Source organism: Hypanus sabinus, chromosome 17, assembly GCF_030144855.1.
Source record: "Hypanus sabinus isolate sHypSab1 chromosome 17, sHypSab1.hap1, whole genome shotgun sequence".
Classification (NCBI taxonomy): Eukaryota; Metazoa; Chordata; class Chondrichthyes; order Myliobatiformes; family Dasyatidae; genus Hypanus; species Hypanus sabinus.
In genome coordinates, this window is record NC_082722.1 from 1,812,197 (window position 1) to 1,838,194 (window position 25,998).

Below are 25,998 nucleotides of genomic sequence, written 5' to 3' on the forward strand. Positions count from 1 at the left end.
CTCAAAATTCAGGGACAACCTTTTAGGACAGAGGTAAGGCGTTTTTTTTTTGGCAGACTGCGGTGAATCGGGAATGCTCTACCACAGACTGCGGTGAAGGCCACGTCCATGGGTATATTTAAGACAGAAAATGATAGTTTCCTGACATGCCAGGGCATCAATGGATATGGGTAGAAGGTATGTGTATGGAGTTGAGTAAGATCTGGGATCAGGCTTGATAGAATTGCGGAGCAGACTTGATGAACTGAATGGTCTAATTCGGCTCACAATTCTTATGGTCTTATGGTTTCTTATGGACATCGTACACATCGGCATGCTCATTAGGTTTTCAACTTCTTTGGTGCAGTCTAGATCCAAGGAAGCATATATTACTTTCTGGGTGAAATACGGGAGTCTTTCATGAAATTCAATGTTTTGTGTCAATTAAGTTTATTTACGAGTTTCCACATTCTCTTCGCTATTGCATATCAAAGTTAACTGGCGAATCATGCACTTACTATGTTGCTTCAGAACTTCTTGATTCTATGGTTGAAACAGATGGGGTATCATTGAATAAAATATCAATTGGTCCAAATATTCTGATCAACTTGCAGGAAGACTCATACTTCTGCTAATCATTGAATTACAAAACTAATTTTTCATAACTCAAACAAGTCTCGATTGATGTTAAGAAAGAAATATGAAATCATAATAATGTGTCTAGTGGACCTTGCGCTGGTCTTTTTTTTAATCAAATGCATTGATAAGAGTATCCAAATTTATTTAGTCTCGAAACAGTTCAGTCAGAATGATTACAATCTCGAACCTAGTTCACCTGAGGCAAATATTCTTTGTGGACAGAACAAAATTAAAACTCTGGTGAAGATGAAATTAAAATATCTATTTTTACCAAATCATATATTATTAATATACTGTATATGAAAAAAAATTCTGTTTCGTTATGTGCATACTTATTTTATTCTAGATATGGTTTGTCCACGATGGGAACTCGGTAGGCTTGAATTTGAAATTTCAGTTTAGATAGAGGCAGAAAAGACTGCATGCGCTGAAATCTGGAGTATACAATTGATAAAGTGAATGGGCTCAGGGAATCCAGCATTATCTGGGGGAATGTTAGGGATCGTCGATATTTGAGTCGAGATTCGGTATCTGGATTTGTGGCTCCTGATAGTGGTGCATTTTTGGAACATTCGTTTCTGATCACAAACATTGCTGTCCAGCTGAACTCCCCCAGCAAAATAATTGCCGCTTTAGTTTTAAGTAAAATGAGTTAGGCTTTAACAAATTGGTCATATTTTCGGTGTTTTGTCAAAGGAAGTAGAAAGCTAATAAATTGGCCATATGCTATGTTCATCCTCATGTTCATTCACAGAATGTCTCTTCGCATCTGCTGGGAAGTAAAATATGATGAATCGACAAGCAAGAGGGTGAATTTTAATACTGGATGCAGATATCATGTACTAATGGTATGTTGGATGATCTTTCACGATATACCATATGGAAGCTAAATCTGTCTTCTGTGTGTCGTGTTCCTTTCGATGAATCTGGACGCTTTTTTTCATCTTAGAGTTCAGAGTCTGAGATCTCTGAGGTACGAGGCAATACATCTTGAGGCAAAGCAAGGGTGTAACCAAATCTTATCACCAAACTTGTATGCATCATCAACAATCATATTTACAACGCTTCTGTTTCTGTCGTCATTTCACGTGCTTGTACTTCCTTCAAGAAAGAACATGGAACGTAACGAAACACAGCAGATGAACCGGCCCTTTGGTCTACTGAATTAATTGACATAGTAATAAAAAATCTAACTGAACCCATCCCATATCCCTCCACTTTCGGACACCCGTGCACCCATCTAACAGCATCTTAATCGATTCCACGACCAACTCGGCAGCACAGTGTTGTGCAAATCTCAGTCTTCCGAGCTATATCTATATATTTTCCTCAGTACTGTATTTGTCAACGTGGAGCAGTGAGCGAGTTTATAAACCTGGCGGGAGACAAGGATATTGGGAGTAACGAGGGTGGAGCACCACGGGAGTGGTATGGGGCGGGTACAGTGAAGGAGAACAGGGGGAGGGTGTGGTGCGGAGCAAACACAACCAGCCCTGAGACAGCAAGCAAGGTCATTTGATTACGAACATTTGATTTATTGGTCATTACAAAATGTCTCTCTGGTACTTTCCACCCCATCCCCTCTCTATTCCCTTTTCTTAATTATGATTCGCCTCTCACTGACCTTTGCCACAATAGAGACCTATAGCAGCATCAGGTTTATCATCCCTACAACAAAAAAATGTTGGCTTTTGTTTGTGACAACAGTATAGTGCAATACATAGTATTAATACAATACTGTGCAAAAGTGTTAGACACTCTAGCTATATGCAGTATATATATTTATATGTGCCGAAAACATTTACTCAGTGCTGTCCATACCAGGCACCAATTGTTTTCGGTGTAAAAATAAACGTGCTGCTCACGTCTTCCTTCCACTAGCCCCTCCTCACCTTAAGTTCATGTTCTGTAATATTACACACTGACGATGTAAAAATGTACATCTACACTATTCATGCCTCCTATAATCTTGTAAACCCCGTAGCTTTCACCTCAGCCATTGCCGCTCCAGAGCAAACAACCCATATGGTCAACCTTTCCTTAAAGCATATGGCTTCTATCCCAGTCTGCATCCTTGTAAACCTCTTCACACATCTCAAAATGTTCCACATCCCCCATTCATCATGGAGATGAGAACTTCAGATGCAGTCTAACTAGCGTTTTAGGAGACACAGCATAGTTCTGCAACTCTTGAACTCGATGACTTGATTAATAAGGGCAAGTAATTTAGATGACCTATTTTCCATCTTCTCAACGCGTTCAACCATTTCCAGGGGGCTATGCGTTTAGGCCTCAAGATCACGCTGCAGATCAACTTTGTTAAGGGTCTTCCTACTAAAGTCTATAGACCCTTTACATCTAATCTCCCAAAGTATTACAATTTACAATTGGCTGGATTAAATTCTAGCTGCTATTTTTCTTTCGGTCTTTAACTGATACACAGCCTATGTTTCTTTTGGTCGTTACATACACTGTCCAAAATACGTAAGGGTTATTTGAAATCGGTGTCACTTATGCCAAATCCTGTACACTGATTTCAGTTTAGCGTTCAATACCATCATCCCGCAGAGACTAGTGGAGAAACTGTCGCTGCTTGGCCTTAACACTGCCATGTGTCGCTGGATTCTGGATTTCTTGACAGTGCAACCACAGTCAGTCCGTGTTGGCAGGAACATCTGTGACTCCATCACACTGAGCAATGGATCCCCACAAGGCTGTGTGCTCAGCCCACTGCTGTTTCCACTGCTAACACATGACTGTGCAGCCAGATTCAAGGAGAACTTGATCATTAAATTTGCTGATGATACCACAGTGGTGGGGCTCATCAGCAAAAATGATGAAACAATGTACGGGGAGGAGGTTAAGCACCTAGAGAGCTGGTGCAGTGACAACAACTTGATGCTTAATGTCACCAAAACCGAGGAGATGATCGTCGATTTCAGACGGTCTCAGCCTGAGCACACACCCCTCAGCACAAGCGGCTCCACAATGGAGAGAGTGGAAAACATCAAGTTCCTTGTGGTGCAGATCTCGGACAATCTCACCTGCTCCAGGAATACCACTGGGACTGTGAAACGAGCCCAGCAGAGATTGCACTTTCTGAGGAAGCTTAAATAAGCTTCACTCCCCACTAACATCTTAACTACATTCTACAGAGGAGTGGTAGAGAGTGTGCTGACCTTTTGCATCACAACCTGGTACTCCAGCTGCAGTGCTGTCGATGAAAAAGCCTTGCAGCGGGTGGTTAGGGGAGCAGAGAAGGTTATTAGTGTCTCCTTACCTTCTGTCCAAGACCTCTTTCAGAGTCGATGCCTCCAGAAGACACGGTACATCATTAAAGAACCCGCACACCCTCTCCATGAACTGTTTGTTCTTCTGCCATCAGATAAGTGTTACAGGAGCAACAAAACTTAAACCACAAGGCTACTAAACAGCAACCTCCCACAGGCTGTCAGACTGCTAAATGTCTGCTCTACCTGACTCTGCTTTGGACACTTTTAACTTGCACTGGACACTTACAACTTGATTTTAACTGACATGTGGTTGTTGTGTTTTACTATTTATTGTTATGTTTATTATTTAGTGTTGCGTTTGTTATGTTATGATTGCACTTCTCCTGGGAAACGCTGTCTCATTCTGCCCTGCAGAGCTGATGTACGGTTAGAATGACAATAAAGTTTTTGAATCTTGAATGTTGTTAACTGATGGAACAGAGACTATATGAGGTGGTTTTGTCTGATTTGTGTTTGGACTCTCCCTGCAGCGGAGGGCACAGACGACAGTCACGTCTCTATGGAAATGATGACCAACCGTGAGCTCAAGATGGCCATTGCAGGCATAGCCCAGGTGAGATAGACTGCGCTCAGATGCATCTTCCTTAACTTCCTTGGATAGCTTTGACTGTCGTCGCTAACTCTCCTCTTTACTGGGATCAATATTTTCCCATGTGACCGGAACTACCTCCTTATATGTTTGTATATGTTTTCTTACTTCCTTATTTGCCTGTTCTTTGGTAAGTGCGTCCTTCCGTTGGTGAGGAAGCAACAACAGTAAACAAATTTCTATTGCAGTTTCTAACCGGGCCTCACATAATTCCATCTACATCGTCGTACTCTTGCTATGAAGGCGACAATACTGTTTTCCCTTCTTCTTCTGCTTGTTGGTAAATTTCCTTGTCCTGTGCAGGCCGCAATCAGTCTTAGCAATAACCAATTTTTCGGTGTTTAATCGTACTTCATTCTATTCTGCTTGGTGTAACGAAGTGAACGAATTTATACTTGCTCACACTGCATTTCTCTGTTATTTACTCGTACGCTCACTTAGTTAGTCCAAATCCCCACAAACCTTCCATCATCAGCACTCGCAAATGGCATATGTGGCATTGTCAGCAAACTAGAGCTCATGTCAACTTGCGTCGATATGTTCTAATTCCCTTCCCCAACACGTTTTTTTCACTATGGACGTTTAGTCCCTGTATCCTTCTATCTCTCATTGGGAAGGACGCGGAGCTCGCTGTTTCTTTCTGGAACGCTGAACCAAAGATTTCCCCTTAACAAAACGTTGCTGCATCTGGCAGAGATTGTGCTTACTCTGAACAAACTTTGCATCAGCTCCCCGTATTTTAAGAACTGAAACTTGCAGCGACAGACGCAAATGATTTACGGGTGCATCTTTGTTGGCGACATGAAGCAGTCCTGATTCCAAACTACACTGACACCTCACTCCAACTATTCTTCCACTGGATTGATGGTTGAGTTGATGCCTCTTTTTGTACCCGAGATGAGCTGCTGAAGTTTATCAATTTTGCTTCCCAATATCCCCGCCCTCAAATTTACTTATGCCGTTTTCAACACCTCTGTCACCTTCCTGGATCTCAATAGACATATGCTTCCACCTCCGGAGACATACTATCCAGCGACATCGACGACGAACCCACTGATTCCCACAACTACGTTGACTACATCTTCCACCATGCCCCTCACAGGACATCAGTCTTTTATCTCAGTCGTACCAAATATTCTGTTGTCGAGATGATTACCTCTACTCCAGAAGGCATCCGAGATATCCTCCTGTGTCAGAAAAAAATGTGTTTCGCTCCTAACCAGCACGTACTCTATTTCCTACACCTGCTTTCAGCTACACACAGATCGGGGACAGTTTCCATCGTCCTCAGATAACATCTCAACAGCTTACGGACTCAAAATATCATCAGTTACGACTTCCGACATCACATTGGTATCTCGTCAACAAACACAACCTTCTTTTCTTCGCTTTCCGCCGAATTCCCGAGCACTCCCGCCCCCCCCCCCACACGCTCACCTTTGCTATGCAGCTTCCAGACCTGCCTTAAACTGTTCCTTCACCGCCATCTAAGACCTAACAGTCCTTCCAGATCAAGCAGTCTTACACGATAAATATGCTTTTTAAAATTGCATCCGGTGCTGCGTGTTTGGCCGGATGCAAACTGCGCGCCCGCTTCGCTGACTACCTTTGCTTTGTCCGGCGTAAACATCTGAATCCCCTAATAGATAGTCATTCAGTTCCCCCCACTGTTCTCACGCAGAAAGGTCTATCCTCCGATTCTTCCTGGGAATCATTGCGCTCAGTTTGAAGAGCAACCCACACATGTGTATTATCCCATATTCCTTCAATAGAACAGAGAATATTACAGCACAGCGCAGGAACTTCAGCCCACGACGTCTAACGACCTTTTAACTACTTTGAAATCAATCTAACGTCTGCTTCCTCAATAACTCCGCATTTTCCTATCATTCATGTTCTACTATCAACCCTGACAGGGCCTTCCACCCACACAGGAAACTAAGCGTAAACTACTTACCTCTGACTTTTTTCCGAACAATTTAAATTTATTTCTTCTCATCTTAATCATTTCTGTCTTGGAAATATGTCTCTGACTATCCACTCTCTGCTTTTAGTCATTGTACAGCACAGTAAATTAACCTTTCTCCTCCTCCGATCCAAACAGAAGCGCCCTCGTTTACTCAACCTACCCTCATAAGACCAGCACTTCCATTCAGGCAATATTTTGGTCAACATCCCCCTGCAACCACCGGAAAGTATCCACCTGCCTCCTATTAAAAGTGATCAGAATACTTCAAGTGTGATATAACCAGAATTTTAAAGAACAGGAATATTATCTCGCAGCTCTTAAACTCAATCCCCCGACTAATGCAAATGAACAAGCTAACAAGCTAACGTTTTCATAACAACCCGATCAACTTTCACTACAACACTGAGGTGCATATGGACGTGCCATGCAAGGTCCCTCTGTTCCTTCACACCTTCAATCACTCTCCAGAAAAAAAAACGAATGCTCCCAATATCTCAAGCCTGATGAAAATTTCCGCACGGTCCTCCTCTCTTTTTTTAATGCCGCCTTCGCTCTCGTTAACACTTTCAAAAAGTCGACCTGCATTTACCTGGACAACTACTGCAATCATAATATCGGTAATTTGTATTAACAGATGGTGTGCCTGAGCAGCTGTGCAACCGGTCGGACAATTTCTTAAAAATTAACATGACTGCATTGCGCGCCATTTGTGATTATATTAAGCGTGCCAGTCGCGAGTTTATACTTAATTTAGTCATTGTGCCGTACCCGATATAAGCATTTAGGAGGAATGTCAGTTTAGCAAGGTTATATTGTATTGAGCTCCACTACAAAGACTATTTTACTTCACTATTTAGTCTTTACAAAAAAGTCTAGATTTCGGTAATCATTGTTTCGTGCGGTATTACGTTTAAATTTGTCAATACCTATTTGTTGACTTTGGGGAATGTCATGCTGCCGTACCAGGAAGCAGAGATCTTAGGGCCTGGAAAGCGAACCGCAAGCGTAGTGAGACCTCTCGGTCGCCATAGGAGAATCGAACCGAATGATACTCTATGTTTCTGCATGACGCTGTATGATTCCATACTTAAATCACTCTTGTACAATCTTTAATTTTCGCATACCTACTCAACGTCTGCACGTACTACCCGACAAAACAATTTGGTGAATATTCACTGCCCACATTTTACCTCAATTATACAGATCGAGGACCGATGAAAATTCCGGCAGTTTTAAACATTTGCGCTCATACGAAGGACCCACATAATCCCCAAGATATACATTCGTTTACTGGAATTGTGGCTTTAGAGATACGTGCACAAAGATACCTGGGTACCTTTAAAGTTAACTTTTCCTACCATTCTTAATCTTACCATTAAAATATGATCAACCTTCGTGTATAGCGTCTCTGCTGAAGTACATAGCATCCATTTTCTATTACGTTACACCACCTGCCATGGTATTGGCGATTGGATCAGTCATTGTTCACCTAAACTGTGATCACATTTCGACGAAGTTCTGAGCAAAACTGCAAAATGGAAAAGTTAATCTCGTACCCTGGGCAAAAATATTATTGCGAATCATGAATCAACCCGGTTCATCGAAGGCACAGTTTCTATTCCATTGGTCATCGCCTACCAACATGCTTCTGTATTTTAAGTTTTTGAATTCTAAAGATTAAGCAACTTGTCATAAATGCGTCGCATTAATCGCTAATCATATGTTATTTTTACAAACGTCCGAGCTGTAAACTGACTGAACCCTTCGGACTACTCAAATAAATCAAAGGTTGTTATACCCCAACAATCCCACACCACATACCCATCTTCACCGCCTAACACAGATATTTAATACTTAATTTGTATACTGTCTCTATCTCTGATCCATCTCTCTCTCTCTCTCTCTGTCTCTCTCCCCTACCGCCTAACAGATATTTAATAATTAATTTCTATACTGTATCTCTGATTCTTCCATTTCTCTCTCTCTCTCTCTCTCTCTCTCTCTCTCTCTCTATCCCACCTCTATCTTGCTGTTCTGATCAGAATTTGAAACTTTGGAATAAAATATCAAAGTTATGTTGTTTGAAAGCCCCGGATATAAATAATTCGGTGCTGGGGATTCATCAATTCTCGGCTTGATATTTCCTCTAAGGTTTTGATAGAGCGTTCTTTTCCTCTATCAGTTGAAGTCAATTCTTTATGCGACAACAGTTATTGAAAGCTCCTGTGAACTCCTACGAAGGCAGAGGTAATAGGATCAATTCATTTTCACTCTAACAACATGTGTTTTTCGTTTTTCACATATACACTGAAACCACATCAGTGTATCTTCAGAATCAGAATCCGAATCAGCTTTATTATCACCGGCATGTGACGCGAAATTAATTAGCTTAGCAGCAGCAGTTCAATGCAATACATCATGTAACAGAAAGAGAAAAAACCCACAATAAATGAACACGTAAATAAATTACTGTCGCGTTACTCTCGCATTCGATTTCCATTTCTCAAAGTATTTCATAACATCTGAGAACGCCAATCGGAATTGTGATTTGAGTGAAGCTACGTGAAACCGGATCTTTTCAAGAGATACAAATGTTTTCTGTCCTGTTAACATCAGTTACATGTACCCAGCATGCAACTTTAGACGGTTTTTTTTGTTTGCCACTGTGACGTAAAGTGAAACAAAGGCATCAGTTGCAACATTTCCATCAGGCACCCTTAAAGCTTCCTTTCATTGCGTTATTTGACTGAGCCGCTGACAGACAGTTAACACTGTTCGATTTCATCGACTTTGTTAAAAATGCACATATTTTACCTGCTGCAGTATCTCTTAGCCCTGCAGATTACTTACAATGGTATGTATACGCTTCTCTCGTTAATCCGGAATAACGGAGCCGGGGCAGGGGATATTTTAATGAGGTACAACTGCTCAATTAGTAAACCACAGTTTAAATATTCGCAATTAATTTACTTCAGTCACAAGTAAATCGAACTTTTGGGATACAGTGACAGTTTATGCTTTTTTCTGGTCAATAAAGCCGATTATTATTGTCTGATGACGATGTTTTTCATTCTGACAGTTGCTGACAGGAGCTCGTTCAACGTGCGCCAGTTTCCTGAGCAGGTGACTGAGACAGAGGGTGCAAATGTGTCATTTTACTGCACCTACCCAATCTTCGCTCAGAACTCACTGGTGGATGTTTATTGGAAAAAAGTCGGACAAGAACGATCTATAGACGCCACTGCAGACAGAAGGATAAATATAAGTTCAGAGCAAATGTCTGCCGGATTTCATATCTTTGGAGTGAGGTTCAGGGACTCTGGAGTCTATTATTGCAGTGTGAGAGACTGGACAGGAAAGATGTCCCAAGGCAAAGGCACGAATGTTATTGTACACGGTAATTCTCATTCTCACTCGTTTGTTTTAGACAAATGCAACCACTGAGCGAGTTAGATATTGATAAAGTATAATAAGGGGCCGCCTCTCCATCCACAATAGTATTCTTCCTTTCGGGTTTGAATAACTACTGTTTACTGTTGGTGGAGCAGTGAATTTCTGAAATAGCATTCTTCTCTAATTTCATGTAATTTATGCTCCTTCTTATCTGGAGAATTAAATCCTGGTATGTACATATAATTAAGTACTTCAAGTCGGTAGATAGGTAGTTAATGGAATAGAATGTTTCATGTGTTAACTGAAATCATTTAATCAGATTCTAGACCTGTAAGTTACAGATGATGACGTGCCCTTCGTAAGTTAAGAGTTCAACCATTAGCTGCAGAATATCAAACCGATTCTGGAAAAAAAGATCTAGTGCTTTGCCGACATGTACGACGAATAAACTCTTCTCGGGTTTCCAACAGGCTACAGACGTCAATTGTAACCGATGTCTCGGTGGCATACTCTGCCATCTTTAGAAAAGCCCGAGAAGGTTTCTCCCACTATCCAAAAGTCGAACGCTAATATTAAAAAAAATCGTAAACTGAAATGGCGTAAATCGAAGAAGCAATTGCCATTAATTTATACAGGAAAATTTTTGAGCGTTCCCAGACCCAAAAGATATGGGCTTTGGAAACTCGAGTCTGCCTGTCCCATTTCAAATAGAAAAAAATGAATAAATGTTTGCTGTGTGTTTTTACATAATTAGCGCATGGAAAACACATTAACCTCTAAACAGAATCAGAAACGAGATTAAAATCACGGACATACGTCTGAAAGTCGAGTCCGAATCATAGGGTTTTCATTGCAAGGTATAGAAGATGATTGCCAGATATTTCTTCCGCGCAGACGCTTCCGCTGTCCAGGCTGGGACCGGGCTGCGTTTGAACTCAGATCCACTCGCCATGAAGTCTAGTGCTGATGCACTGAGGTAGTGTTCTTAAGTTCATTATCCATGAGGAATTGGATGGCAGAGAGGAAGAAAAGGTTTTTGAATCGTTGTGAATGTGTCTTCCCCGGTTCTATACATCTTTCCTCACGGTAATAATGAGAAGAAGACTTGTCCTGGGTAATGGAAGTCCTTAACGACGGACACAGCCCTCCGGAGACACTGCTCCTTGAAAATGTCTTCGATACTACGGATGCTAGTACCTATGGTAGAACAGACTCATTTTATAACTTATTTAGCTTCTTTCGATCCAGTACAGTAGTCACTCCGCAGCATACCAGATGGTTATGCAACCTTTAAAAATGCTCCCTACTTACATCTGTAGAAGTTTTCGAGTGCCTTAGGTGACAAACCAAATCTCCTCAAACTTCTAATGAAAATATAGCCACTATCTTGTCCCCAAGTGTAGCTACGTTGATATATTAGGACCATGTTAGATACTCAGAGATATTGACATCCAGGAACTTGAAATTGCCCACTCTCTCCAAATCTGGATATTTGATTTATGATCCCTCGTCCTACTGTTTCTGAAGTCGTCATTCAACTTTTTGGTCTTACTGACGTTGAGTGAAAAGTTGGTGCTGGAACGCCACTCACCTTGCTGATATAGTTCGCTCATGTAAACCCTCCCTTCTACATCTGAGATTCTCCAACAATTGTTGTATCATTACCAAATTTATTGATGGCATTTTAGCTATGCCTAGCCACTTAGTCACGGGTAGAGTGAGTAGAGAAGTGGGCTGAGGACACATCCCCGAGGAGCGCCAGTGTTGATCCTCATTGAGGAGCAGTTGTTAATACAAAGTGTGGTCTTTAGGTTAGCAAGTGGAGAATCGAATTTCAAAGGGAGGTACAGAGACCAATAGATTATCAACAAGACTGTACGAATGTTGATGATAAACGCTGTAGTCAACGAAATGCAAACAGCATCCTGAAAGGTGTTTGTATTGTCCTGGTGATCTCAGGCCGTCTGAAGAACCGTTGATTATGATTCTACCCCTGTGAGCGACCATATATGCTGCCTTAAGTTCTGATCCTGAAAAATACAGCAGCGTACTCTCTATGAATTCCTCCATCGATAACTATTAGGAACTATTACACAGTTTCACAGTGCCGTAGTAGTATTGCCCGTGTTCTAGTTTATTCTCTGTTTTATTTAAAAACATATTTTATTACTCAGCTCAGAGTGGTTAATCTGTGCAATTCTCTGTACAGTGAAGCTGTAGAGGCTACTTCAGTAAATATATATGTAAGTACATATATATATATATATAACTTTTTATTGAGTTTTCAAATAATTACAGAAATAAAAGAAAATATATGAGAGAAAATAATATATATATACCCTATCCCCCTCCCCTTAACCCCTCCCCCTAACATCCCTATATAAAAAAGAAAGAAAGAAAGAAAGGAAAAAAAAAGCAAGAAAGAAAGAGTGCCTGGATATCGGAAGATCCACGAATGCTCCATGGAGTTTGTAATAACTTTAGTATATATATTTATTTATTTCCCCAAATAACCAATTATTTCATCTTCGGAGCACCTATATATTTAATCGTTTCTTTGGTAAATAAGGGCGCCAAATTTTCAAAAAGGTTTTATATTTATCTCTTAAATTTTAAGTAATTTTTTTCAAGTGGAATACAGCCATAAAACGATCTATACTTAAGTATGTATCCGATTTCCAAGTAACTGCAATAGCCTTTTTGGTTGCTGCCAATGCAATTTTTATAAATTCTTTCTGATATTTATTCAATTTGGGTTTCGGTTTTATCCCTTTAATATCGCCTAGTAAAAATAATATTGGATTATGTGGAAGTTGTGTTCCAATAATTTGTTCCAATAAAACTCTTAAATTTGTCCAAATAGGGTGAATTTTAGAACACGACCAAGTAGAATGTAAAAAAGTACCGATGTCTTGTTTACATCGGAAACACTGATTGGATAAATTTGGGTTTAATTTATTTATTTTTTGTGGTGTAATATATAATTGATGTAAATAATTTTATTGCACTAATCTTAACCGGTCATTTATTGTATTTGTCATACTATCAAGACATAGTCTTGACCAATTTGTTTCTTCAATTTTAATATTCAAGTCTCATTCCCATTTTTGTCTTGACTTATGGACTTCTTGTTTAATTGCCTATTTTTGAATCAAGTTATACATATAAGAAATAATTTTTTAATCTTTCCTTTTTGAATTAAAGTTTCTATTTCATTAGATTTCGGCAATAACATTGTTTGACCTAATTTTTCTCTTAAATAAGCTCTTAGTTGGAAGTAACAAAAAAGAGTATTGTTTGATACATTATATTTATTCTTTAATTGATCAAATGACATTAATAAACCTCCTTCAAAACAATCTCCTATATATCTAATCCCTTTTTGAAACCAATTATATAAAAGTTGATTATCCATTGTAAAAGGAATAAGTCTATTTTGAATTAAAGATCTCTTTGCTAATACAGATTTCTATGTCTTTTCCATAACATTTATCTTATTCCATAAGTCAATCAAATGTTTTAATATAGGAGATTCTTTCTTTTCCCGTATCCATTTAGATTCCCATTTATATATAAAATCTTCTGGTGTATTTTCTCCTATTTTATCTAGTTCTATTCTAATCCATGCCGGTTTATCTTTCTCAAAAAAAAATGCAATGAATCTAAGTTGGTTTGCTTTATAATAATTCTTAAAATTTGGAAATTGTAACCCTCCTAGATCAAATTTCCAGGTCAATTTTTCCAAAGATATTCTTGACATCTTACCATTCCAAAGAAACTTCCTCACATATTTGTTTAACTCTTGAAAAAAATTCTGAGGTTGTTGTATTGGTAATGATTGAAATAGGTATTGTAGCCTGGGGAATATATTCATTTTTATGGTATTCACTCTACCTACTAATGTTATTGGTAATACCATCCATTTATCAAGATCTTCTTGAATTTTTTTTCACTTATGGAAAGTAATTTAATTTATACAAGTTCTTTATATCATTATCAACTCTTATACCTAAATATTTTATACCATGTGTCGGCCATCTAAATTGGGTTATTAACGACTTTGACTATAATCTCCTTTAGTAAGAGGTATAATTTCACTTTTATACAAATTTATTTTAGAACTGATATTTTCCCATGTTCTTCTAATCTATAGGATAATTTACGCAACGAGTGCAATGGGTTTGTTAAATAAAGCAGAACATCATCAGCAAATAAGTTAATCTTATATTCTTCCTGATTAACTCTAAAACCCTTAATATCTGGGTCCATTCTAATTAATTCAGCTAATGGTTCTATCGCCAACACGAATGAAGCAGGTGATAATGGACAATGTAATATATATTTAAGAGAAGTTTGGATGAGAGGTCTGCATAGTGGGGAATTAAGTGTTATGGGAGAAACGCAGGTTGGTATGGAGATGAGTCCACGGCCAGATCAGCCATGATCTTATTGAATGACGGAGCCGGCTCGCCGGCTCAGCTGGCCTTCTTCTGCTCATATTTCTTATGTTCTTATGTAGTCAGTTAAACAGTAGAACGTGTAAAAAGCAAAACAATGATATGAATAATTTTAATATATTAACGATTTCATGACATTTTCCGAGATTCAGTCGTGAATGTGGTATAGCATGTAATATACGTTTGTCTTTGAGGCAGATAAATGGCAGTATGTGCGGTATGGAAGACAGAACTCATCAAATCACAGAATTGAGAATTGCACATATAATTAGTACAACGTATAACAATAGAGGTAAAAAATAGAAATGATAAATTCAGGATTCCTCAATATTTAACAGTTGTAACTCTTCTTGCGATGTCATATCCTTGTTTAAAAGTTCGGAGCATGGACTGTGAACAGAAGAAATACCCGTCTAAACTGTCACTGGGAAATTGATAATGTCGATTGCTCATCGATGAAATCGTCAATTTTGGTCATCATTGAACCATGTATTGGAAACAACATTTTTTAGACTATGTGCCCTCTTTTCACCTTACGTCTGAATTACCGCATCAAGCTAGATAAAACATTAATATAGCACTATATTGCCCCCAAAAAGGGCGGTATTATTCATCTTGTTCCAGCATCATTTTCAAGTCTATCCCTCAACGTAGAGACGTTAATCTGAAAAAAAAAATCTTCTTTATATTCCGTACTGAACTTGCAGGGAATTTTCATCATTTTGTCATAACTTGCTGCAGCCTCAGAGACAAAGCAAAAACATACAGCGTCCAAAACAATAAACAAGTAATGATTTGTGATGCTTTAAAATAAATATTTGACCAGATTCATTTTCAATAATGGAAAATTGTGCAACATCTTTGGCACATTTGCTCTATTAATTCTGTTCTGATCCGAAGGTTTGAGCTTTTTCTTTCACTAAATTCACAAGAATTTAGCTTTATTTATTCACTCTTGTTGCAATCCCTGCTTATTATTTTCCTCCTGTTACTTATGCTTTTCCATTCCCCTGGTTGTTCCTGCTTCCAGCATGGTCCAACATGCTGACTTCCACAATCATGTGCTCTCGATCCTCTGCATCCATCAAGCACTTTTTGGTTATTCCTTTATCAGCTGTCATGTTATTTATTCCAGAACAATACTTCTATGGCAACTTCTGGTGCCATACAGAGCCTCTGGTGGTATCTACCTTAGAACATCTAGGTATGCAGATTCAGGATGTGGACCAGACAGCCGGGTAATATCGGTGAATTATTTCCAAGAAAGGATCGTGTTGCAATTTGCAGTGGGTGACTACCGGTATTTTTTCTTGAATTGGAAGACTTTGCTCTGCATAGGGTTGGGTTGTAGTTATGTCGAAATATCGCGCAACATTTTTGGATCTCATGAAAACACAATCCTTCAGGCCTCCATCAAGTTTTCTCGCAACCTTTGTTTCAAACATAGGAAGCTCACGAGTGACGGTGTGTTAAGCTCAGGCTGCACGGAACTTTCAGCAGGTTCAGAGAATCAGAACACAGGGACAGAGCATAGTGAGTTAAATAAAAAGACATGTATTCTGAAACAACCAAATAGAGGGGTCGAGTATTTTCTCACTGGTGAGGGGCTGCAAATGAATAACTGAGGAAACGTGTTATTAAGGAAATAAAGGAAATCCAAACGTTATAAATTACAAAACCTAATATTCCATAGCATTACCCTACCCAGGAACAATCTCACTACGCTATGTTTGGTTCATTAATTTTATTGATGTAGAGATGTTGTCTTGTTATATGCAACTGACAACTGGAATTTTACTTTGATATGATTCGCTCCTTAACGAGCTCAGGACAAAAGACATTACAATTACTTGTTTCTTGTTGTTGCTGAATCTGACCTTGCTTAAATCGGATATTTTTCTTCTTCATAATCAGCTCTAGAACTCTACCAAGGACGCCTGCGAACTAAGGAGGGTTGGGCATAGGGCTGGCAAATCCACCCCGTAAAAACGCAGAGTTACAGAGATATCATCAGAGTCCCAAAGACCATATCGGGTGCCGCGATATCGGAGAACTAGTGCGCTGCGATTTAGTTTGGGGCGAGCAGGAGTTCGGAGTTAAGTTCCAGTGCCGTCTGTTAGGAGTTTTTTTATGATCTCCGGGTGTAAAACGTGTGTTTTCGCCAAGTGTTTCGGTTTCTTCCCATAGTTCAAAAATGTTCCGGGTATGTGAATTGGTCATTGGAAGTGGTCCCTGATTAGGCTAGTGTAATTCGGATTTGACGGGGGTTGCTGAAGCTGTCTCGGAGGGGCGGGATGTTATACTTCGTTCTGTGTCTCTCAAACAAAAATCAATCTCTTGGAGCGGAGAGATCTTCGCCAAGAAGATCTGTGATGGAATGCAGCTGATGACAACTTGAAGGGCTGCCCCAAGACAGCGGACTCAGGCGATCCGAAAAAGAAAAGGAAAATCCAGTAGGCCAGTGACAACAATCGATTGGTGACAAATACATTAGTCACCATTCTTATGGAGTGGCGCCTTTTTTATTCTCCCAATACAGTTATTGCTGCCAACATGAAATAATGCTGACGTTAACTTTGGCTCGATTTCTTACATCTACGTTTTGTTTTATTTCCATAGCTCACCATAATCAGTTTCCACTCCAGGCTGATTTAACAAAATTTTATCTCTCAGTGGCAAAGTCATGGTACACTTTACCTTCAAAATTGAATGTTCAAATGCTTATCGACCACGTTCTTTCAGTCTGTCAGAAAACAAATGTTTGTTTCTTTTTCATGTTGACAGACTGTAGGAAACCATTTAACTGCTGCACTTGTGGGGTTATTAAAATAACCAAAGAATAGTATTGTTTGTTTTCACATGAATCATAGATTTATTCAACATAGACTGACACTTTTCAGCCCAAATCTGACATGCCGAACAAACTGCAATATCCCTGAACACACTTTTTTTTTCTACTCATGCGCCTGTCTAAACTTTTTTGGCATTACCATTTTATCGCGCCTCCGCAGCTTCCTCGGGCATGTTATTACATGTACTTACACTCTTACATATGTCCCATATGATATATTGCAACTAGGTTTGTTCCAGGTAGACATGTTCGAATAAGAAGTCTAAGTGCAACACGGATTACAGCATTGTTGGATAGACAATTATATGTTTGATGAATTATGAGAGATTTAATTATTTTCAATGTCTGTCGATTGTACAGCACGATGTGTGCCGAACTGATTGTACCTAATCACCGCAGCCCGCACAAGTTCCACGTCCTTTCCATATATCCTGATTTCCACCTCCACTCTATTCGGATAAATATTATTATTCCATTCTTTCTAAATAGTAACATATTTCTCAGCGAGTTACAGAACAGTTGAAACAATATTTCAGTTGCTTTAAAAGTGGAATTTTTGTTTCTTCTCATAAATTGACCGATTGTTCTCTAAATTTAGTGTAGGATTTACGCTCTGTAGAAGAAGGCGATTTGCTGTCACAACATCATATTGTTGCGTTTTTCTATTGATGTTGAATGGTATTCTGAATTGAATGTTATTTCCTTAAAATCTTGTTGGTAGTAACACGCTCTATTGTATTGTGTATTATTCACTGTATCAATTTTCACCATTGTGGCATTTATCAAAATCTCGCACGTTCTTCTGCATTGTAAAATTTTAGCCGTCAATCATACTAGATAGCTGAGTCCACCTTGCGTGCACCAAGTTTCTACAAAAAGTAGTTAACCTGCGTTTTGTTGTCCAGTTTTCCCACTTTGTTTTCACTCAACCTCCCCCACCTGAAATAACTGGAAGTGTTCGAATTCGTATATAATCTTTTCATAATCACACACTTTTATAATCACAATTACTATAAAACACACGCTAAATTTAATTGCATACGTTAGCTACAATAGGTTTGCCCTAACATTAAATTACTTTTATATGCAATACGATGTAAGGTAATTGACGTGATTAAACGGGTATATAGTATCAATCGGTATGAAGAATCGATGGAAGATATAATGGGATTCAAACTGTATTCAGTATTTGCAGAAATAATTAATTTGTTTTTGTCAATCGGTAGTGTGGTTCTTATGTTTTAACGTTATAACAATTATGACATAGGAATTGCAACTACCTGAGCAGAAATGCTTTACAGCACAACACATTATAGAACGTGCAGAACTTCATCACATGTAAATATAATAATTTATAAAGGGTAAAATTAAGATTAGACAAACCAACAGAAACAAACAAATTCTACAGTAGCTTTCTGCATATGGAAAACAGAGAAATAAATAGTGGTCACGGAATCAGGGAGTAACGCTGAAAGATTTTATGTAATTTCTCCATGAAACCTTCATCTGAAAAGTCTCTATTCATTGAAAAAAAAAACTAACGAAACTGTACATCATCATGTACAACGTCATACAAAAATATTTAATCTGCTTGATTTGGGTCGAATGTTTTCAAATTAAATTCAAATTAACAATCCTGCTTGTGGAGAATATTTTTTTCTCTGTCAGCGATTATTTTCTCTGATGACTGAGCGCTTAGAGATTCCAGCTCTTTTTTTTACTCATTTGCAGTCCCGCCGGCGCCGTTGAAAATCACCGAAGAGAACGCTCCTTCCGTGGCTCTGACGTGCACAACTTCTGCTTTTTTTCCGGAGGACTATGAGCTCATATGGCATAAGAATGAATTCGCAATCACTTTTGGGGTAAACACCACAATAAGGAAGAACGAGGAGGGATTATATCTCGTTTCAAGCTCCCTCAGTACAATAGAGAGAGGGTCTCTTTATACTTGCCAGGTGTTTCATGAATCTATGAAGGCGCCAGCCTCCGAGTCATATAGAACCAGATTGGGTAAGAGGCTCATATATATTCTCAACCGCATGTTTTACGTCTATTTATAAATTCCTCACAAAGACTGAGGAAGAGAACACATTCAAAGGGAAAAGGGAAATGTAAGGCAGTGGCTATACAAAAGAAGAGTTGAATATCACATTAAATTGGTGCTGTTTCCAGCTTCAAGGGATAATTTGCAAAATAATAATGTAAATTCCTTACTTTTGTAGATTATGTCTTTCTAAATCTCTGTTATCGGTAATGCAGACTTGCTTTTTTATGTAATTTTATCAGATCTCCACTTTGCACAATCACAATAGGACTTATGATCACTGAACTATATGGCCTAAAATTTGTTGTTGTTTGGCGGCACTACAATGCAGTCATCGAACTATTATAAATTACATACATAAATCAGTAGCAAAGTGATGGCGTAAGGAATGAAGATGTTTCATAGTCGGTGAGTCTGGGTCTTCAGATATCTCCTCCACGACGGAGCAAAGTGAAGAATATATGCACTTTCGACTTCATATCTAACATAAATAGAATTTCCTAGATCGTCTTGAACGCGTCACAATCTTAGACACAATATCACAGTGCTAGGCAGACCATAATTTAATGAAAATGCAGCATGACTTCACTTCTTTCAGATTCCACATTTCTATCGACGAATAACATAAGCCTCATTATCACATTCGCAGCTTACCCTGACATGTCACTATAAATAAATGCAAGTTTTTTCCCCTTCATCTGGCTTAAAAGAACATGTTGTTATCCCTACTTCTGCACACCAAGCTACTACACCTTATGGTCGTCTGTCTGTCCAATATATCAGAGCTCGTATCATGCTAACGTTTGCCGGCACAATTCACAACACTACCGAGAAATTTTGTTTTGTATTATCCTACTCTTTGACCTGAGGTCCCTTGCTTATATTTGCCACCCCCTGCTTAAGTCCATGCATGATCAACTTATTCAAGAGTACATAATTATTGATGAAAATAAGTGGAATTTAATGTTGATATTATCATTTATTAATCTCCTATGTATAATCTGCGTTTTATTTCAAGTTGCGATTTATGACTAAAGCAATGAGGTCAAGATGTGAGAGAACATATGGATCGCTTTCTGTACAGCTCTGGTGCACGTGATTCAATTGTTTAACTTCTCTGTAAATTGCTAATTTTTGACTTCTATTGCACACCTCAGAAAGTAGACACAAGTTCAGCTTAATCCTGACGGGTGCACTTGGAGCAGGCGGAGTCATTATCCTAGCGCTGGTGTTACTTATCAGGTGCTGCAGAGCAGACGGTGTTGAAGGTAAGACGTTACATTGCTTTGGCCTATATTTAGTTTCAATAGCATATTGGAGTTGAAATGGCTGTGAGAAGGGTAAAGCATCCATGCTGTGAAATAGATTTAGTTGGATGTGCTTGGGGGTCTATCTGTCAGCTGAGGTTTGTGTGGAGAATAAGATTTGAAACGCATTTTACTCGATCTTACAGAATTTTGATAAAAACGGTATTGTTAACTCTGCAAGAAGTGTTACAAAGTTGGAATGTTTGTTGCCGCATGACAGCAAATGCAATCCAGAGAGTTTGAATATTTTTATGCAATGCAATAGGTCAAATTTTATCACCAGTAATATCAGCACCGGGTGGTTTGGTCAAACGACGAGAATGGCATCACATCAGTGGCCTGTTTCTAACGCATCAGGTTGCTTCTCGAATATTCAATAACATTCAGTGCACCTGTTCACATTTTGAGAGTGAAATTGGTCACTTTTTATTTCCTCTATAGTTGCCGAAAATGATGAGAACTTAATTCGCTACCCGGAAAATCAGGTAAGATTAATATTATTTTGACATATATAGAGGTTTACATATTTTGCAGATGCACCCAATATTTGTAGCACATAATTGGAACAACAGAATGGCTGTCACTTTGCATGTAACACCTTCTGTTCTAGGATTGCATGGTTCATTTTTGTTTTGTATCTCTGGCTTATGTAGTGCAACATCTTCAGCGATTTATTTATTCAGAGGAGGTTCACAAGGATGATTCCAGGAATGAAGAACGTTTGATGGCTCTGTGTCTGTACTCGCTGGAATTCAGAAGCATAAGGGGGATCACACTGAAACCATTCCAATGTTGAAAGGCCTAGATGGAGTAGATGAGGAAAGGATGTTTCCCATGGTCAGAGAGTCTCGGACAAGACAGCACAGTCTCAGGATAGAGGGGGTGCCCTTTTGAAACAGAGATGCAGAAATTTTTTTTTAGCCAAAAGTTGGTGAATTTGTGGAATTTTTTGACACATTCAGCTGTGGAGGCCGAGTCATTGGGCGCACTTAAGGCAGAGATGGTTAGTATCTTGATTAAACATGGCGTCAATGTCATGGGCCTTTCTGGCAATCGTCCACCTTGCTATTTACCGCAGTAATTAGGCCTCAATCCTCTTGTTTAGTTTCCAATCATTCCCAAATTTCACTAACTACACACACCTGCTTTCCATCAGAAAATGCAGGATAAAGACCTCGTGATCACAACCAGGAGCTGCCAGTTCGTTGGTCTACTCTGGTGTGAGTAATCTCGTTTCATGGTTCTTAAAACTGCCACTTCTTGAAGTTCTTCAAAACACTGCATTTGATATTTTTACCTTATCAGACTGAACCTGGGTGAATCATTTTACTTGAGGCCCGTCATGTTCTAATTGGGCAATCGTACTAACAAAATAAATATTTGGACAGTAGCTAGTGCTAATATTTGATAGAGAATGGTGCCGACGCAGTCAGAGCACATGACATGGGTGTCGTCTTTAGAACGTGTCTGCATCGTAATCTGTCAGATTTCAGCACTAGACTCCCTTAAATTTATTTCGTTAATGTGTGTGTATGCATCTGTGTGTGTGTGTCTGTATATATATATATTGGCTAACCAATTGTTCGGGAAAATCAGACGGATTGAAGTTTAAATTTTCCGTATACATTTACATTTTCCAATTTCCGTCATGATGATGTTGCGTTTTCCAGGAATACAATGCACTAGGGTCCGAAGAAAGCACGATTGGTCTTGTGTTCTGGTCCACAGCGTGTTGGGAATTGCAGAGTTGATTGAGGTATAAAAAATGTTTTTTCAGGCTTCAGAAAGACAAGACGTCGGCAGTCCTTATGAGGATCTAAACTTTAGAAGAGATGATAAAAACAAGAAAGTCAGATATGAAGCCGAACCCACTAATGCACTGGTAAGATAAAAGAGAGAGTTCACTGCACAAATCAAAGTAGTGGATCAGCAGCTCCTTATCTCTAATTATTGTTTCCATAGATCACACAAGGAACTGAGAATAAACTTACGTACGCATGTTTGGATCTCCGCGCCTCTCAGAAAAACGCAAGAAGAGTGCCGAAGAATCACGGGACGGAGTATACAGGAATAAAGATAAAGGATAAGGCAGGAAATCTGGAAACGAAAAGAGCAGCATATAGCCGTTGATAATTGTATTACACGTTACTGGCCATCCTGGTGTCTCAAGATCACGCATACTATGTTACTGTTTTGTAACGACGGTGGAGTAAGCATTGGATTTTAATGAGAAATCAGCAACTCCAACGAAGCAAAAAAATACTATTAATGAACCATTGAATCGGAGATTGTATTCAGCACAGCAAGCGTATAGAAACTAAATCCCTATTAGCAGCATTGGGCCCGCATCACACTATACTTTTCTGTATAATCACCATTTCAAATACATTTTAACTGTTGGTTGTAGCTGCCTCCTGGCAGCTCATTCCAAATAAACTACGCCCTATTACTTAAATACGCACTATTCTTTTGAATTTCACCCCCCCCCATTTCGAACAATTGTTCTCAAGTTCTGGATTCCCCTGCCGTGGTAAAATTACGCTGTCTATCTGCCTCACATGTGCCTCTCATACCCCACAAGGTCATCCTCAACTTCGAAAACCCAATCTATCCAATTGCTCCTTACAACTACATTTTACCATTTCAGACAACATCTATGATTCTGTTCTGCTATCTCACCACCCTTCCACGTCACGCGGAGAACGTAAATCTTCAGAATACATTAGCATATATTTTGTCCAACTGCAAAATGACGTTGGTACGAAGTAAGCTGTAGAGGTAGGTAGTGTTGAGGAAGCAAAGCGATTGCAGCAGGACTTAGACAAATTGGGAGAATGGGAAAAACAGTACAGTATTACGAAATGTATAATTCATTTTGGTTAAATGAACAATACTGTGGACTATTATCTAAATGGGGAGAAGGTTCAAATATTAGAGGTGCAAGGAGATTTCGGAGTACTCCTGCAAGAATCCGAGGTTGAGTCTGTGGTAAAGAAGGCAAATGTAATGTTGCCATTTGTTTCAAGGGGGATAGAATAAAACAAGAATATAATGCTGAGCCTTTCTGAGACTAGTCAGATCGCACTTGGAGAATTGTCAATAGTTTTGGGCCCAAGATCTCCGAAGAAAATGTGCTGAAATTGGAGAGAGTTCAGAGGGGTTTCACGAGAATGAAGGAGTTAACGCATGAGGAGCGTTTGGCAGCTTTGGACCTGTACTCACTGGAATTTAGAAGAATGTGTGTGTGGGGGGGGGGGGGGAGGGAGGGGCGGTGGAGGTGGTAGTGATCTCATTGCAACCTACGGAGTGTATGGTAATGCGGAGAGGATGTTTTCTATGGTGGGGTTCCCGGAACTAGAGGGCATAGCCTCAGAGGTGAGGGACGAATCTTTAGAACAGATGTAAGGAGGATTTGTTTTCGCCAGAAAGTAGCGAATCTGCGGAATGCTCTGCCACAGAATGCGATGGGGGTCATTTTCGTGCAAATATTTAAGGCGGAAGTTAATCGTTTCCTGATCAGTCTGGGCATCAATGAACATGGCGAGAATGCAGGTGATTGGGGTTGAATAGGATCTGGGCTCAGCTATGATTGAATGGCAGAGCAGACTCGATGGGCTTTATGGCCTAACTCTACTCAGGGTCGGGACGTGGATTACAAAGTACAGCAGGAGATGGAAAAGGCATGTTTGAAAGGCAATGTCATGATAATCGTTGGGGATTTTATTATGAAAGTGGTTTGGGAAAACCAGGTCAATACTAGACCTCAAGAAAGAGAATCTGCAGAATATCTAAAGGATGTCTTTTTAGAACAGCTTGTCGACGAGCCCAATAGCTGATCACCTGCGCTGGATTGGGTGTTCTGCAATGCTCCGGAGGTGATAAGGTAGCTTATGGTTAGGAAACCCTTAAGGAAAAATGATCACAATATGATGGAGTTCACATTGAAATTTGAGATGGAAAAATAAAATTCAACTTGTCGGTACTTCAGTGGAAGAAAGGAAATTACAATGACATGAGAGGGAGTCTTGCCAAAGTTGACTGGAATGGAACATTTGTGGGAAGGGCAGCAGAGCAGCAATGGCTGGAGTTTCTGCGAAGAATGACGGAAGTTCAAGACAGATATATGTCAAATAAGAAATTTTGAGGAGAAGAAGGACACTACTGTGGCTGACAAGTGAAGTCAGAGCCAAAGTAAAAGCAAAAGAAAGGGCATACAATGAAGCCAGAGCTAGTGAAAAAAAGAGGATGGGGGGGGGGGGTTATCTTAAAAACTTTCAGGAGGAAGATAAGAACGTCATTAGGAAGGAAAAGATTAATTATGAGAGGAAGCAGGCGACTAATATCGAAGATACTAAAGGCTTTTTTTTAAGTATATAAAGAATAAAAGAGAGTAGAGTGTAGATTTAGGACTAATAGAAAATGACACTGGAGATATTGTAATGAGAGACTCAGAGATGGCAGAGGAACTGAATGCATATTTTGGATCAGTCTTCACAGTGGAAGACGTCTGCAGTATACCGGACATTCAAGGGTGTCAGGGAAGTGAAGTTTGTGCAGTGGAAATTACGAATGAGAAGGTACTCTGGAAGCTTTATGGTCTGTGGATGGATAAATCTTCTGACCCTGATAGAGTGCAGCCTCAGGTTCTGAATGTAGTAGCTGGAGCGATTGCGGAGGCATTAACAATGATCTTTCAAGAATTGATAGATTCTGGCATTGTACCGGATGACTGCAAAATTGCAGATGTTACTCCGCTATTTAAGAAGGGCGGGAAGCAGCAGAAAGGAAACTACAGACCTGTTAGCCTGGCATCAGTGGTTGGAAAATTGTTGGAATCGATTATTTGGGATGAGATTACGGAATACCTAGAGGCACATGACAAGACAGGCCAAAACCAGCATGGTTTCCTAAAAGGAAAATTCTGCCTAACAAACCAACTGCAATTATTTGAGTAAATTACAAGCAGGGTAGACAAATGACTAGTTGTGTTGGCCCGGGGCCTAGTGGACAAGGCATCAGACTAGTAACGTGAAGTCACTGGTTCGAGCCTCAGTTGAGCAGCGTGCATGTGTCCTTGAACAAGGCACTACATTGCTCTGTGACGTCACCGGTGCCAAGCTGCATGGGTCCGAGTCCCTTCCCTTGGACAACATCGATGGCGTGGAGAGGGGAAGGCTTGCAGCTTGGGCAACTGCTGGTCTCACATACAACCCTGCCCAGGCCCGCGCCCTGGAAAAACCTTCATGGTCTCATGAGACTAATGGATGTCTATAAAAGACAAAGGACGTGCAGTAGACGTGGTATACTTGGATTTTCGGAAGGCCTTTGACTAGGTGCCACACGTGAGGCTGCTGAGCAAGATAAGAACCTAAGATAAGATAAGAACGGTACTTAATACCGTGGGGGTGTACTGGCTGGTCGGCAGATAGCGGAGAGTGGGAATAAAGAGATCCTATTCTGTCTGGCAGCCAGTAACC